The 15,071-nt window shown below is 33.2% G+C and overlaps 1 long non-coding RNA gene across 1 annotated transcript; it reads right to left on the bottom strand.

Annotated features, from left to right (window-relative positions):
• LOC107634391 lies at positions 6,452–9,908 on the bottom strand. Its single transcript, XR_001618877.2, has 4 exons — positions 9,724–9,908; positions 9,572–9,626; positions 9,352–9,494; positions 6,452–6,782 (listed from the first exon to the last, which is right to left on the bottom strand). It is a non-coding gene; the product is annotated as an uncharacterized LOC107634391 (long non-coding RNA).

Below are 15,071 nucleotides of genomic sequence, written 5' to 3'. Positions count from 1 at the left end.
TCATTGAGGACTACATTGGAGGATGATGATGACGCTATTTTATAGTGTTTAATTTGTTCAAGTAAATTACTTACAGAATAATATGTAACTAGGACAAAGTGTTAATGATCTTCATATTTTTGTTCCAATAATTTTCTATGCCACTTTTTTTTCCATAGCTTGGTGTATGTTAGTCAGCAGACAATTTTTTAGATATGATAAAATATAATTAATTTATATTTGAAGTATAATTATTGTACTGTATACCTAATTATCTTATTTAAATTATGATTAAGGATTATTTCACATATATATTTTTTTTTTATCAAAGATAGGAGACTCGAACCCTCAACCTCTTAATTGAGTATGGAGAGACTATGTCATTTGAACTATAACTCATTAGCTTATTTTACATATATTGATAGTATAAAAAAAATAATATAAAATAAAAATATTTAACTTAATCATAATTTTTACGGCAGTTACGCATTTAACTTAATCTTAAATAAGCTCCAAATTAAAGAATTAACATGAAAAATTTGTATACTAGTCATGAAAACTTTATGAAAATAGAAGATAGAAGATTTTCGAATAGAAGATGTAAAACATATTTTGGACATTTTAAAAATTCGAAATTGAAAGAAAAGCATTTTGCATATTGTAGATTGATTCATATTATATTATAGGTTTAATTACTATGTTAGTCCCTATAGTTTCACAAAATTTTCAATTAGGTCCTTATACTTTTTTTTCCTTTTAATTAGGTCCCTGCACCAAAATTTTTTTTCAATTAGGTCCCTCTTGATAGTAATTGGCTTAATTGTATAGGGATCCAACTAAAAAAATTGGTACAGGGACTTAAATAAAAGGAAAAAAAAAGTATAGGGACAAAACTATAGAGACCAACAGAATAATTAAACCTATATTATATTATAAAGTAAAACTTTTTGCACTACAATTATAAAATAGATAATATAGATAATATGGTAGAAAGAAATCAACTTAAGGATATAAATATATGGTTAAATTTATCCTGATAATCCAATCTTTTATAGATAGATTATGGATAGATTTATACATATTAAATATTAATGGATAAGAATATTCTAAATGCTAGATACTATCTTTACGACAAATAATAAATTAATAAATAATTAGTAGGTGGGTGTCATCTCTATTTAAGAAGATGAAATTTCATGGTTTGGTCACATCATATATCAATCTCATTTCTCCGTTTCTCAAACGGTCGTCGTTTCTCTTTCTCAAACATTAGTGTGTTGTATTCTTGATCACCTATTTACATGGAATATCAGCAGCCACTTCGAGGTTGTCGTTCGTTGAACGCAGTAGTTAATGCTGTGTTTGATGGAGCGACTGTGGTGAGGCAACCAGTGGCAACCCTCCGGTGTTGCCAACGGATCTGATTCTGAGGATCTTCCTTCTATCAGATGGGAAAACAATAGGAAGGGGCAAATGTATGTCGCATGATTGGTTTAATAGATTGAATCGGGCCGATAATATGGTCAAACATGTGACTTCGAAAGGAGGAAAGGGGGTCGTCCTTCATTTGGATAATCCTTTGAAGGATGTTGATTGTGACCAGCTGTCACTTTACTTGTTTGAAACTCGGGTAAAGGTTCCAGTGACGTCTCCTTTCGATTGGAAGTGGTTTTCGTTGGTTGGGTCAACCATGGGTATGCTGTGTGCAAGGTATTCGATCGATGGGCATTCCAGTTCATTGGTTGTCTAGAATCTGTTGACTTCTTGGAAGTATGTTATCCTTGATCCAGGGTCTGATTGCTACCACTTTAACCACCGTGATGATTGGTCTGCGTATGCCTTGGTTGTGGTATCTGGTTGCGCTGATTATTAGATTGTAAGCCGTACCAAGCATCACTTGGCTTCGTCTAGATACGACATGTAGGTTTTTTATTCAACCGTAGGTCAGTGGGGTGGATGTGTTCATACACTACCCATGGTTGACAGATTGGCCAACCGGTATGCGGTTTCACAGCACTCTATCTTTTGGGTCAATAGCAAAGGAAGGTTTCGAAAGAAACCGGTTTCTGTGGTTAGGTACTCAACTCAAGATTGTACATGGACTGAGATTGAATTTGGTGCAGACGTATGTGTTGAGTATCCTACTTTGATTGGTCGCGATAATGGTGTTGATTTCGTTAGCTATGAGCAGTCATCCTCTAGATACAGGGTGCACCTGTTAACCATCAATATTGGTCCGTTGGGAAGCATGGAGTGGGGCCGGCATCTTTTTATTGGTGATCCTAATCGAACAGATACTCCTTGTGCTATGGTGGGACTCGACCTCCTTGGCATTAATCATTTCATCTGTGGCTTTGACATCTTTGACCCATCTTTTGATACAGTTGTGTCAGAGGTTCATGTTCGCGCTGTTGGTCTAGGTGATGGAGTCGTTAGATTTGTTGGCCGCATGAGGTGGTCAAGAGTTGTTGGCATCAATGGTATTATTGAATTTAGTGTCTGTGTGTGAAAATTACCATGTCGCATTTGCTGCTATGTTTTAAATCATGTTCTCTTCCCATTAGGTTAATAAATTAGGCATTAGTTAGTTGGTGTGGTTCTTTGTTATGATCCTTTATGTGATGCATTAACCAATATTGTGTTCGCTAGCATCATGTTATATAGTTAACGAACACTTGCTTTAGGTAATCCATGTTGTGGTTATTATGTCATGAGTATCAATGTGCCCCCAATGGTGTTTCCCTAATCAAATGTGATCTCCAGTTCTTCGTTACATCCTGAGTTCCGTTTTAAGTGTTGCGGCCTTTTTTACGTTTTTGGATAGATGAGGTGGTGTTTCTTTGGTTTATAATCTCTGTGTATGTTGACAACTACAAGGTTTCACATGTGAAACCATCAACTGGTTAGCAACATTCTTGCCTTTAAGCAAATAGCTTGGCCGATAAGACAGATCTGATGTTGCTACAGGGTGCCGGCCACTTCACGCAATGGCCTAATATCCAGTTTTAGGTGTAGTGGTTTTGCAAGCCAAAAAATCCTCCTACGAGTTTGAATGTGTTGGGCGCCGGTGGTAGCGGTCAACTCCGGACTCCATGTTGTTCATTGGTGGATCTTTGTTATTTTCTTTCTTCCTTAGACGGTTTCAAACTGGATGCATCACCAAAAGCATCAGTTTATTCAATATGTCGAATAAAATATACGTAACGTGAAAATTTTCTGCGATCACTTAGAACTCTAGACTTTGGCCCTCATCCCTGAAAACTTCATTTGACCATGAACACTTTATTGTTTCTTATTTTAATTTGTCAACTTATTTATGTCTTGATTTGTTATGTATTGCTTAATAATTCTATATGTAATTACCCAAAATAAAGGGTCCCTGTGGTTTAAAAAAGTAATGCTCCCATCGCTGGTAATGATATATACAGATCACCGAAGTTATTTAGTCTTTTTTTTTTGTGTCAACCATGCTGATCCTCCATAATGTTTCTGATCACTTTATTTGACTTTCGTGAAACTGTGATTCATTACTTTAGGATGCCATTTTGAATATTCAGTTTTGCTGTATCCATGTGGAGGAGTACTGTAACACCCTACCATACAGAGACTTATGCTTAAGTCATAATTCAGAGATGGCAAGGTATTACGACCTCTAAAACAAAAATTTAGTACGTATAGTAGTATGAATGATTGATTATAACTAGGAGCCAGGAGCCAAAAAAGGGGTAAACAAAAACCGCAACTCGAAAGCGCAACACTCCGATCACTAACACAACGAGCAAAGGATAAGCTAACGCAAGATCATATATATAACTTCTCGAGCACCGATTTTTAGACTCTCGAATTCCTTGAGCAACTTTTCCTCTTGAAGCATCATCCAAGACGCATACAACGACTTCCGACTTAACGCATCCGCCACTATATTCGCCTTTCCAGGATGGTAATTTAACTCAAGGTCATAGTCTTTCAACAATTCCATCCACCTCCTTTGCCTCGTATTAAGCTCTTTCTGATCAAAGAGGTATTTCAAGCTCTTGTGATCGGAGAAGACTTGGAACTTAACCCCATAGAGATAATAACATAAACACTGCAGGAGCATTCGTCAACCCAAAAGACATCATAGTATACTCGTAATGACCATAACGAGTCCTGAAAGCGGTCTTAGGGATATCCTCACCCTTCACCCTTATTTGGTGATAACCGGATCGCAAATCGATCTTAGAAAAAACCCCAGCTCCTTGTAACTGGTCCATGAGATCATCAATTCTCAGCAATGGGTATTTATTCTTTATGGTGACCTTGTTCAGCTGCCTGTAATCCACACAGAGTCGCATACTTCCATCTTTCTTCTTTACCAGTAACACTGGAGCACCCCACGGGGAAACACTTGGTCGGATAAAGTTCTTACCCAACAATTCCTCTAACTTCTAACCTAGCTCGGCCATCTCTAACGGTGACATTCTATAAGGAGCACTTGAGATTGGTCCCACCGAAGTGCTCTGATACCATAATGTAACACCCTACCATACAGAGACTTATGCTTAAGTCATAATTCAGAGATGGCAAGGTATTACGACGTTCGGTCCAATCTTGGTCCGATTTCTATAAAATTGGTACCGAAATTCTCGTCTCAATTTCCTCTATCACATTTAGCCATAAAAATAACATTTTTGGCTTTCTAGAATAAATTCTCATTTATGGGTTAATTAACCATTAATTAACCGGGTCTTACAAGTACAATTTGCCCTTCATGTGCATATACCGAGTTCTTAACAGGTGCTTAGGGAAATTTGTCCCTGCCTCTGCATCTATACTTGGTTAATTGCACTTAATAGTGCTATCTCCAAAGCATGGTCATCTTTAGACTTCCTTTTTACTTATTACTCATATCCACCAATAACGATTAGTATGATCAGAAGGGTTTTAAATTGTAAAACTTATCCAGTGTGTACAGCTTAACCCTTTTTTACTGTCTTACTTTCCATTAATATTATCATGTGAAGATATTTGTTTATCAGTTCTCGATGTAAGTAGGCATTGGAAATTTTGTTAATAGACGATACCTTTGTTATATTTAGACTTTCGTTCATGAGTGGTATGTGGTGTTAATAATCTTTGTTATCATATATATTTATTAATTAATAATACATATACTAATATGTAGCTCCTACTCTCTTTTGTTCTGGTAATGTATAGAAATTACGTCGCATGTGATAATAATAGTTAGTGTATTTATTTAATTTAATATCATCTGCGATGTGTTTGTTGTTAAATTGTGACTTTTTTCATCGTTATTGTATTCCATGGCGGGTTTGCAATTTTCTTTGCCATGTCATGTTCTTCCTATCTGATGTCCATTTCTCATTTTTGTTTACTGTGTTACTCCCGATGCTGGGCGTTGAAATTTTTTTTTCCAAATCAACCATCTTATCCATTTAATTCTCTGAATTTTTCTTGCCTATATACCTTAATTGTTAATGGGATTTATTCAACCATTAGACGAGCTGTTGAAAAGACAGTTTTCTACCAATAGTTATTAATGTTACATTTCTTTCCCTTGTTGATTATTATCTTATTTTGGTGTTATCCTTTTTTCATTTTTTCCTTCTTATGTCTTTACCGCTATAATGTGGTGAGTTTCTCCATCATGATCAGACTTCATTTGTTTGGTATTGTTACTGATAGCATTGAATATATTGCATTTAATGAGGAACTGCCTCTTATTAATTTTTTTGTGTCTTCTTCCAATAAGTGGGAGTTTTTTCATGTTCAAATTTCACCTTGGAGGCACACTTCATGCATATTTTCACAATAACCTTATAACTATGACTAAGATGAATCAAAAGTGATTCATCGCTCATGATTTAAAAATATGTATGTTACCACATTTTAATTCTTATTTTTGGTATATTGTTCATCAATTAAAGTATACCTACATGTTGGGACCTTGGACAACAAGTTTTTTTTTTCTTATTGTAAGGTTATGTTCTTTTATTATTAGGTTTTTTATTTTATAAATATCAGTGTTACTTCTATCAATTAAATATCAATGTAACTTCTATCACTTTCTGGTTGCAAATATTCCCCACCATTCCCCACCCTTTCCCCTCTTTCCCCACACTTTTCAATTTGTCTCTTATTATGCGGTTGTTTTCTTCGCTTATTCAAAAGTTCTTTTTTGCACTGGTGGACTATGGGTAAGTAACTAGATTTTATATTGCTAGTCAGTCCATCCCCCAAGCTCTACAGGAACGAACTGCTCTGATACCATAATGTAACACCTTACCACACAAAGCTTTACACCTAGGATGTAAAGCAGAGGTGGTAAGGCGCTATGACTTCTAAAAGTAAAATTTATATACGTAATATAGTGAAAAAGATTTATAACTAGGAGCCTTTAAAGAAAAGTTAAAATCGAAAACGGTAAAACGAAAAGCGCAACACTCACAATACGTAAACAATAAACGGAAAAGATAAGAGAAGATAATATAGATATAACCGAAAGAGAGTTCCAAGGTACAAATATTAAAGCTCAAGACTCGGCTCGCGAAGATAAATCGGCTTGAGTACATAGCTATATAACATATATATATAAGAGAACCCAAGAATAAACCCAAAATACAGAGTTACAGAATCTATTTCTCTAGAATAACCTCTAAGAGGAAGTTAATACATTAGTACATACGTAGTGGAGATAAAAGTATCTACGTATATACATATATCCAAAATAAAGCCCCAAAGACAAGGATCTCCGCTATCAGAAGCTTCCAGTATGCCTCAGCAAGGTGCCTCATATCCTGCATCTGAAAACCACAATATGTATGGGATGAGAACCAGAGGTTCTCAGCATGGTAATGGTGCCCACATAACTAACATATAAGGTACCGGGAAAGCCAAAGGCAATCCTAGAACTTCCGACAATGGATTCAAACTTAAAACTAACATTTTAAACCATAAACAGAGTGAGGTATCTAAGGATTCCTCGTTCATTCTATCTAACTTCCTAACTTAACCCCTAAGCTCTTCATCTCTTTCTCCAATCCTTTGAAACACTGATGCATAGACAGACAAAGCAGACAAGGCAAGCACAAGTAGATATTCAAACATAGCAAATATAGCAAATAAGCATAGATATTCAAGTAAGCAAACCCAAGTAGTGCAAACCAAAAAAGGTATATAAATGCATATGATGCATGCCTTTCATACTGGCCGTGAGCTCACGTGTCAGTTACTTTGCCAGAGCCCGACACATCCGATACCTAATCCGGATATCGTCCTCTTGAAAACCGGTGGGTGGTACACCACCACGAACCCCACCTAGCGGGCGGTACACCACCACAAACCCCACCATTGCGAGCGGTACACCACCACAAACCTCGCAAGATCTTCAATTAGAAAAACAACACAAACATGTGGGCGGTAAACCACCACGAACCCCACACAATATTCTCTTTTAAAAATATGTGGGCGGTACACCACCACAAACCCCACATACATCTCGACAATGGGCAAGCGGTAAACCACCACGAACCTTGCCAGGTCAAGCTCAAAACAATTTCATATTTAAACCTCTTTCTCAACATTTCACCAACATTTTATCAGCAAATACTACAACAATACATTCTCAAAAACATTTGATAATAATATAGGAATCTTTTCTTAAGATCCATACCTAAGGTAGTTACCAAAATAACACCGGCAGCCTAATTTCAATTCTGTTTTTAAAATACCAAATGAATTTGGAATTGCACAAACTTTATGTCTAGGAAACCGTCTCAGATTAAGCTTTCTAATAAACTAAAAATCATAATTTTCTGATCAATCTAGCCTCAGAAATAGAAGGAAAACCGAGCCTACTCTATAGTGCTTAAAAACCAGAAAAACAGCATCAGTGTGTAATATTCAATATTCTATATAAAATTCAAATTAATTCCAACCACCTTCAAAATTAATATGGTTAAACTTAACTTTTCCAAATTTCTTTCTCAATTGGTTCCCGGTCAATATCATTTTTAATGAAGAAGTTACATAATGTTAAAGTTAGATAGAAATAATTCAAAATCTGTTTCAGAAATCAAGTAGCTCAGTATCTTTCAACTTGTATAACTTTTACTACAAAATTTTAATTAGGCTAAAGTTTGGTTTGGAAACTCCTAAATTATATAGAAACAAGTGTGTCTTAGTTACAACCCAATTTCTATTTAATTCTAAGAGTTACAAGCATTGGAAGTTGATGCATAACTTGCTGAAAACTGATTCTTTCCGGCTTTGATCACCAGTTTTCAAAAATTCACAAATCCCAATCCTTAACTCCTAAAATTCAGAAATTTTAGAGAAATAAACTAAGTTAATCAAATTTTAAAACAAAATTAGTTTCACTCCAAAACTCAGCTCGTAGGAGTCGCAGCAAGACAAACAAGTTGCTGCCCTGTTTGAACTTCTCTGCTGCAGGACAGATTTATCAACTTAACTTTAAAAATTCGCCATAAATTGTACATTTAACAAAAATACCTCAAATTTTTCAGTCCAATTCCCTATATTCCCAAACTTAATCCAAACTTGGTCCCATCCAATTCCGATCATCACAGAATTAGTTATAGCTTTTCAAAGTTTCTGACTTTGTTTAAAAGTAATGCAGAAAATCAAATTTCATAATTCAACTTTGAAAAATCATAATTAATTCTCTAGTTAATACGAAACCTTTAAAATTGAATATTGATAACTATACTTATTGTAGTTCGCTTAGCTTTTAGTCTCATAATTCTAATCACTATTAAAATACCGGTTCACTTTCAAAACTTCAGATTTTTTAACAAGTAGTTTAGTATTTCAAAATAAAGTCCCAACATTACTCAATACACCAATTGCACCAATTTTACAAGTATGGTCACTTCCACACAATAATTCATTCTCAACAATATAATCCATACCAACAACTCACATATACATATACATATACATATACATATACATATACATCATCAACACCATCAACTTCCTCATACCAAATGACAACCAACTTAGCCAATCCACATTCAATTCAACACAATATACTACAAAATCAATCATCATTATCATATCCAAGTCCAATATACATCACCATCAATATCATTATCAAAACATCTTAATTATCATTGTTCAACACCCCCTCAAAGTTAAATTCTCAACATTCACATCTTCCAATCCCAACAATCAAAATCATGCAACACAAATCCTCAATACCATCATTTCTCACCAAAGTTAGATAACTCAACATTTACTTTAAGGTCACTAATCACTAATCATACATACATGCTTCAACCAATCTTATGGTTATCTAGCCTATGTTTTCACAAGACATTATATTTTAGTTACGAGAAACCGAAACCATACCTTGGTCGATTCCTCCCTAAGCTCAAAACCACTAAAATTCAAGCTTCAAGGTTCTCAATCAACTCCAATAATTCCAGCCACCAAGGATTTGTTCCAAGAGCTCCAATTCACCAATTCAACCTCCAATTTAACATAAATTCAATCTAATTCATACAATTCACTAAATTAGCACTAGGGTACACAAAATTGGGCAAACCACAAGAGTTTAGTGTTTTCTTACCTTACCCATTGAGTATTGGAGTATAATCCAACAATTATCCAATGTTAGATTGCACCTAAATCACCAAAATCATCAAAATTACTCAAAACTCAAACCAATTTCGTGAAGAAAGAGGGCACAGAGAACTGGGCATGAATTATAGAAATACTTACCACTTTATTCAGATAGAATTGAAGAGGACTCCGAGACGAACGTGTGGCCCTAAACGGTTCGTCAATCGGAGCTCCAGATCAAAAGTTATGGAAGATTAAATATTTGAGTGGCAAGGGTTTTATGTTTGCTTTCCTTCCCTCTCTTCTCTGCGGACAGAAGCATGAATGAAGAATAAAGCTTGATTTCAAGCTTATATACATGGGGTTAGGTTGGTGGGCTTGGCCCCACTTGGGTCCGGTTCAATCGGTTCGGCCCGTTCGGTCCAATCTTGGGCCAAATTCTTTAAAATTAGTGTCAAAATTTTTATTTTAATTAGCTCTAACTCATTAAACTATAAAATTCTATTTTTCTAATTTTTTTATTAATAATTAATTTATTAGCTAATTATTTACTAATTTTGCGGGTTTTATATCGGCCACAAGAGTAATATTTTGGAAAGGGATGGAGAACTTTTTGTCATGACCATATGCTTCGTACATGGAGCGTCATCAGGCTAGCGGTTTATTCGCTAAAGAATTGGTGTGTTTATTATCATGTGTTATCTATTTGATATTTTATCGAGCCACATACACGGATATGTACGCAACTTGGTCTATGGATATTGCTGTTATGTGTTTGGGTCATAGTTTACAACTTGGTATATGGATAGTTCTGTTCGAAAAAATAAACTAAGTGTGTGTTTGGGCCACAGTTTGCAAATTGATGTTTTCATAAAATTGATGTTGCAAAATTATTTTTTATCAAAAGTCAGTTTGTTTTAATTTGATTTATGTTTGGTAATCTTTATATTTAAATGAATTATAGTAAAATAAATTTTTTGATTATACTACATTTATCATATCAATAAAAAAATTTTATCATATAAATTATGTGTAATTAGAACACTACACAAAAAATATAAAAATATTGATCATATGACAGAAAAAAAATCATAAAATAACATAAAAAATAAAATATGCAAGAGAATATTAAAAATATTAAAAAAATAATTATTCATCGTACTATTGATTGAAACAAATTTGAAAGATGTTGATGAATAAAAATTGGATCGAAAAAATATGAAGAACTAGAAATGACTACAAAGAAGTACTATGAAGTTAATAGTTACTAGTATCCTTTTTATAGAAACAAATCAAGTGTAGGGTTGGTTAAAAAATAAAATAAAATTTTCACTTAATCTCACAATGGTAATAGCCACCAAGAATGTGAACGTAGAAGTTACAAAATTTCACATGAACGTGCGTTCAGAGGTAGAATCATTTCTGCGTTTAGATGGATAAAAAGTTGCCAAGCAAAAAAATGAAACGTTCAAGAAACTCAAACGCACTTCTCTCTTTCCCAATGCCTTTGCCAAACACACCCTGATTTAGTTAACTTTATAAAAACAGTTACTGTGAATAGAGAAAGAAAAACACAAAACATTTTCAGGGCAATTTGCGTTGCACCCAAGCTTTCTAACACTGCCTTCTTCATATATATATATATATAATGTATATACATGGTTCTTTATTAATATATTATATATTGTATGTATGTTACCTTTGCCAAATTTGTCACATAATCTTTCCCCCATGTGTTCCGCCTATATATTCAGTACGAAAAGGTAATTACATGTTAACGTAGTCTTCAACACGCACATTGAGTTCACACAGGTAGCAATCCGAAGGTTAAATAAAAATACATGAAAGGATAATAAATAATACACTGACTATGTTGATAGTATTTTATTCATCTATTAAACATTTGTCAGTAACCTGTTCTACTAAGTTATTAACTATTGAAATTGAATTGTTGTGTATCTAGAATATTCAAGATTGATGCTATTTTAATTTTTATTCCTGTTCCTATGTTACTCTAATGCTTCCACCCTCAACTTATTTTGAGCATATTTCATGTCATTACTCTATTCATCTGGGTTATTTGGTTGTTCAAAGTAAATTAAATTACATAGATCACATGGATTATATTTGATATTCACCATGGTTATTAGATATTCAATATTAGATTTTAGATATTAAATTAGATTAGATATAGATATTAGATGCATGCATTTAGATATGTATAAATCCATATACGAACTATATACATATGCATATTAATATGAATATGAATATGAATAATACTGATATAAATACCAATACCAATACCAATATAAACCCAATTACCAATATATTCGATTAATTGATTAATTTGATTTTGATTAATTTGAATAATTACGGAGGTTAGTGCTCAACTAAGTAAGTAATCCAAATTTAACCACAATTCATGTTAGCAACATTTTTTTCAATCATGCATTAAATATTTTTAGAGTGTCAAAAATTGTGTTCGCTGATCTTTGTTAAAGTTAGATGGATGCACCTTAATTAATGCGATCACTTCTGTTCCCTATAAATTATCTGCACCCATGACTCATGGACGCACAGAGAGTTACTCTAACACTTTGATATTGGTCAGTATTATTTTTATTTGCTTGTCGTTTATCTCTTGGCTTATAACGATAACCATATGAGCAATATCTTATACTTTACTGTGTTATTTATAATTATATTAAAATATAAAATATTACAATATTTATTTTAAATTTGTGTTACACTTTTTTATGGCAGTATAATAAAAAATGAAATTCTTTATATTATATATGTGTCGTATATGTTCGAAAGTACAATTATGGTGATTAGTACGTGTTATATTTCTATAGTTCTTTATTATTGTTGTTCGTATTCGTGTGGTTCATTGACATTTTAATTTTTGTGAATCATCTAGCTGTTGATGATTATTGTGGCAATTATTCATATCATTAATATTCGTTCTAATGTAATACTTAGATTTCTATGTTGTTAATAAATAAATTTGTTTTCATATGTTTGGATGCTATACGTTAATCCTGGTGTGGAGTGCCGAAATCTTTATTCGATACACTGTCGAAATATTGTGATTTATATACACGTTTCTTATTGAATTTTATCAACTTACAATCCGGTTTAATTAATATTTGTTAACCTTATTAATAGTATTTATTTTTAATTATTAACATCATTATTTTTATTTGTTTTGTTCTTATTATTATGATGGTTATTAATATTATTATTATTGTTATTATAATTACTATTATTGCTATTATTATTATTATTTCTATTATAATTGTTATTATTATTTTTGTTTCCGTCACTCAAGTGATTTGGAATTCGAAATATATGCTCTCTTCCTAACTGTTAACCATTTGTCTAATGTATAGCGTAGTGTTAGGGTTATTTTTAATTTGAAATTTGATTATTATTGTTATTGTTATATTATTTGAAATATTTTTTTTGTCCAATTAAATAAACACAGCTTAAAGGATTCTTGATATCTTTAAACAACTTGAGCAAGGTTTTTAAGTTTGTCATCTCATTATCTTCTTTCAAGTTGTACCATGTCGAATATCAAATATATGGAACACATTTTTGATGCAATTAAAGATATATCATCCATTCTCGATAAGAAGTGGTATATAAAAGTCAGAATATTAAGGATGTGGAAGTTACCCTCTTATGACAAGAGTAACTCCAACCCTTCAATGGAATTGGTTGTAATTAACAAGAGTACTTCTGTTTGATACGATATATTCGTTACTGTCTGTTTAAGCCATTTGTTGAAGAGGGGAAGGTGTATATGCTGTCTAATCTTACAATTGACTCTAATACTTTGAATTTCAAGCCTACTAAGCATGACATGAGGACCATATTTAAGAGGGACACCTTGGTTTCACGTGTAGATAAGACAGATATCCCGAATGAGTCTTTTGAGTTTTTGCCCACAAAGGATATCATTTCTTCAATCAGAGATGACATGTATCTTATTGGTATGTATATGTTTTTGTTTGTTGTGTCACGCACATTTCTCTTATCACATTGATCTATCTATATGTAACGAACCATCATATTTCACCAGTCGCCGTTCCAAGTTTTTTTTACTTGATGTTGTACTGTATTGTATTGTTTAGATTTCATAGGTCTCCTATCAACAAAAAGTTATCTTATACCCTTTGAAAAAAGGAAAAGAAATCGCATTACATGAAAATTAAGCTCAACGATCTTAGGTTAGCTTTCTCTCTTTCTCTTTGGGATAAACGTTTACGATGGCCGTTAATCGCGAGTTTCATAATGTCGACTGATTTAATGTCTTTTGATTTTATTGTTTTTTTTATATCAAGATAAAAATGCCTGGGGATCCAAAGTGGAAACGAGAAGTTATGATGCACATTATGAGAGAATTATGCATCTGACTTTGTCACACAACTTGAGGCTAACAAGGCTATTGAGTATATAGTCATACTTCAATTTGCAAAAATGAAGTTCTATAATGGTAACCTAGTAATTTTTTTAAACATTACAGTTCATGAACGGACGTTGTGTGTCATAGCATGTTTTATTCTGGTAACAATTTTTATTCATATACTTAGGCTACTCATTGTTACCTAAAAAAATTTTTCTTTCAAGCATAGTTGAAGTTCTATTTTGCCTTATATTCTAATTCTTCTATGTAACCAACTACTTCTATAAAAAAAAAAAACGTGTTCTAGGTGTGATGATGATTACGAACACCAACTTCACTACAAAGATCTTCGTGAATGCTGATATTAAGGTGGTCAAGAAGTTCCGCCAAAGGTGGGTCTCTTTAATAGGGCATTCTGTCTTGTTCTGTTACGTGGGAAAACTGGTTCCATCGATTAAAACTTATGTGTCATTTGCTTTTGTTAACATTTGTGTGCACACAAGGCTGATTCGACTTGGGGACAAATATAGCACCGACGTTGTAAGGCATTCTCCGATGGATGATTTCCTTACCCTTACCCCATATGCATCAATTGCTCAAATAAAAGAAATGGTTGAGGTGTGTGTTATTTGGTCATGCCTATTTTAAACTTATTTTGATGTATTCTGTTTGATATGCCGTTGGTGGACTTTTTGATCTATCATTGGTCTCTATGGTTTAAATTATTACATGGGGATGCAATTATATCTCATCTTATTCAAAGAAAATTTGACTTAGTTTCTATTTTTTTGTCCCTTCTGAACTGTAGAAAGCAACTTATGTCACGTGTGGGACCGTCATCAATATTGATAAGAATCATGCATGGTGGTATAAGGCTTACAAGCGCTGTACGTAAGGTCTTGAGGCCCTAACCGATCAGTTTTACTGTGCCAAGCGTGATGTTTACAGTTCTGCATTTATTGCAAGGTCAATAATCGTATTTACTGATGCATTTGTGTATTTGTAGTGTATCTTGAAGAAATAGTTAAAACCTTTTGTTGTGTGATCTTTTCTAATATGAATGTTCATAATTAAGTAATTTATCCAAAGTTTT

Source organism: Arachis ipaensis, chromosome B03 (genome assembly GCF_000816755.2).
Source record: "Arachis ipaensis cultivar K30076 chromosome B03, Araip1.1, whole genome shotgun sequence".
In the NCBI taxonomy this organism is placed as follows: domain Eukaryota; kingdom Viridiplantae; phylum Streptophyta; class Magnoliopsida; order Fabales; family Fabaceae; genus Arachis; species Arachis ipaensis.
This window is presented reverse-complemented; position numbering and strand designations above follow the sequence as displayed.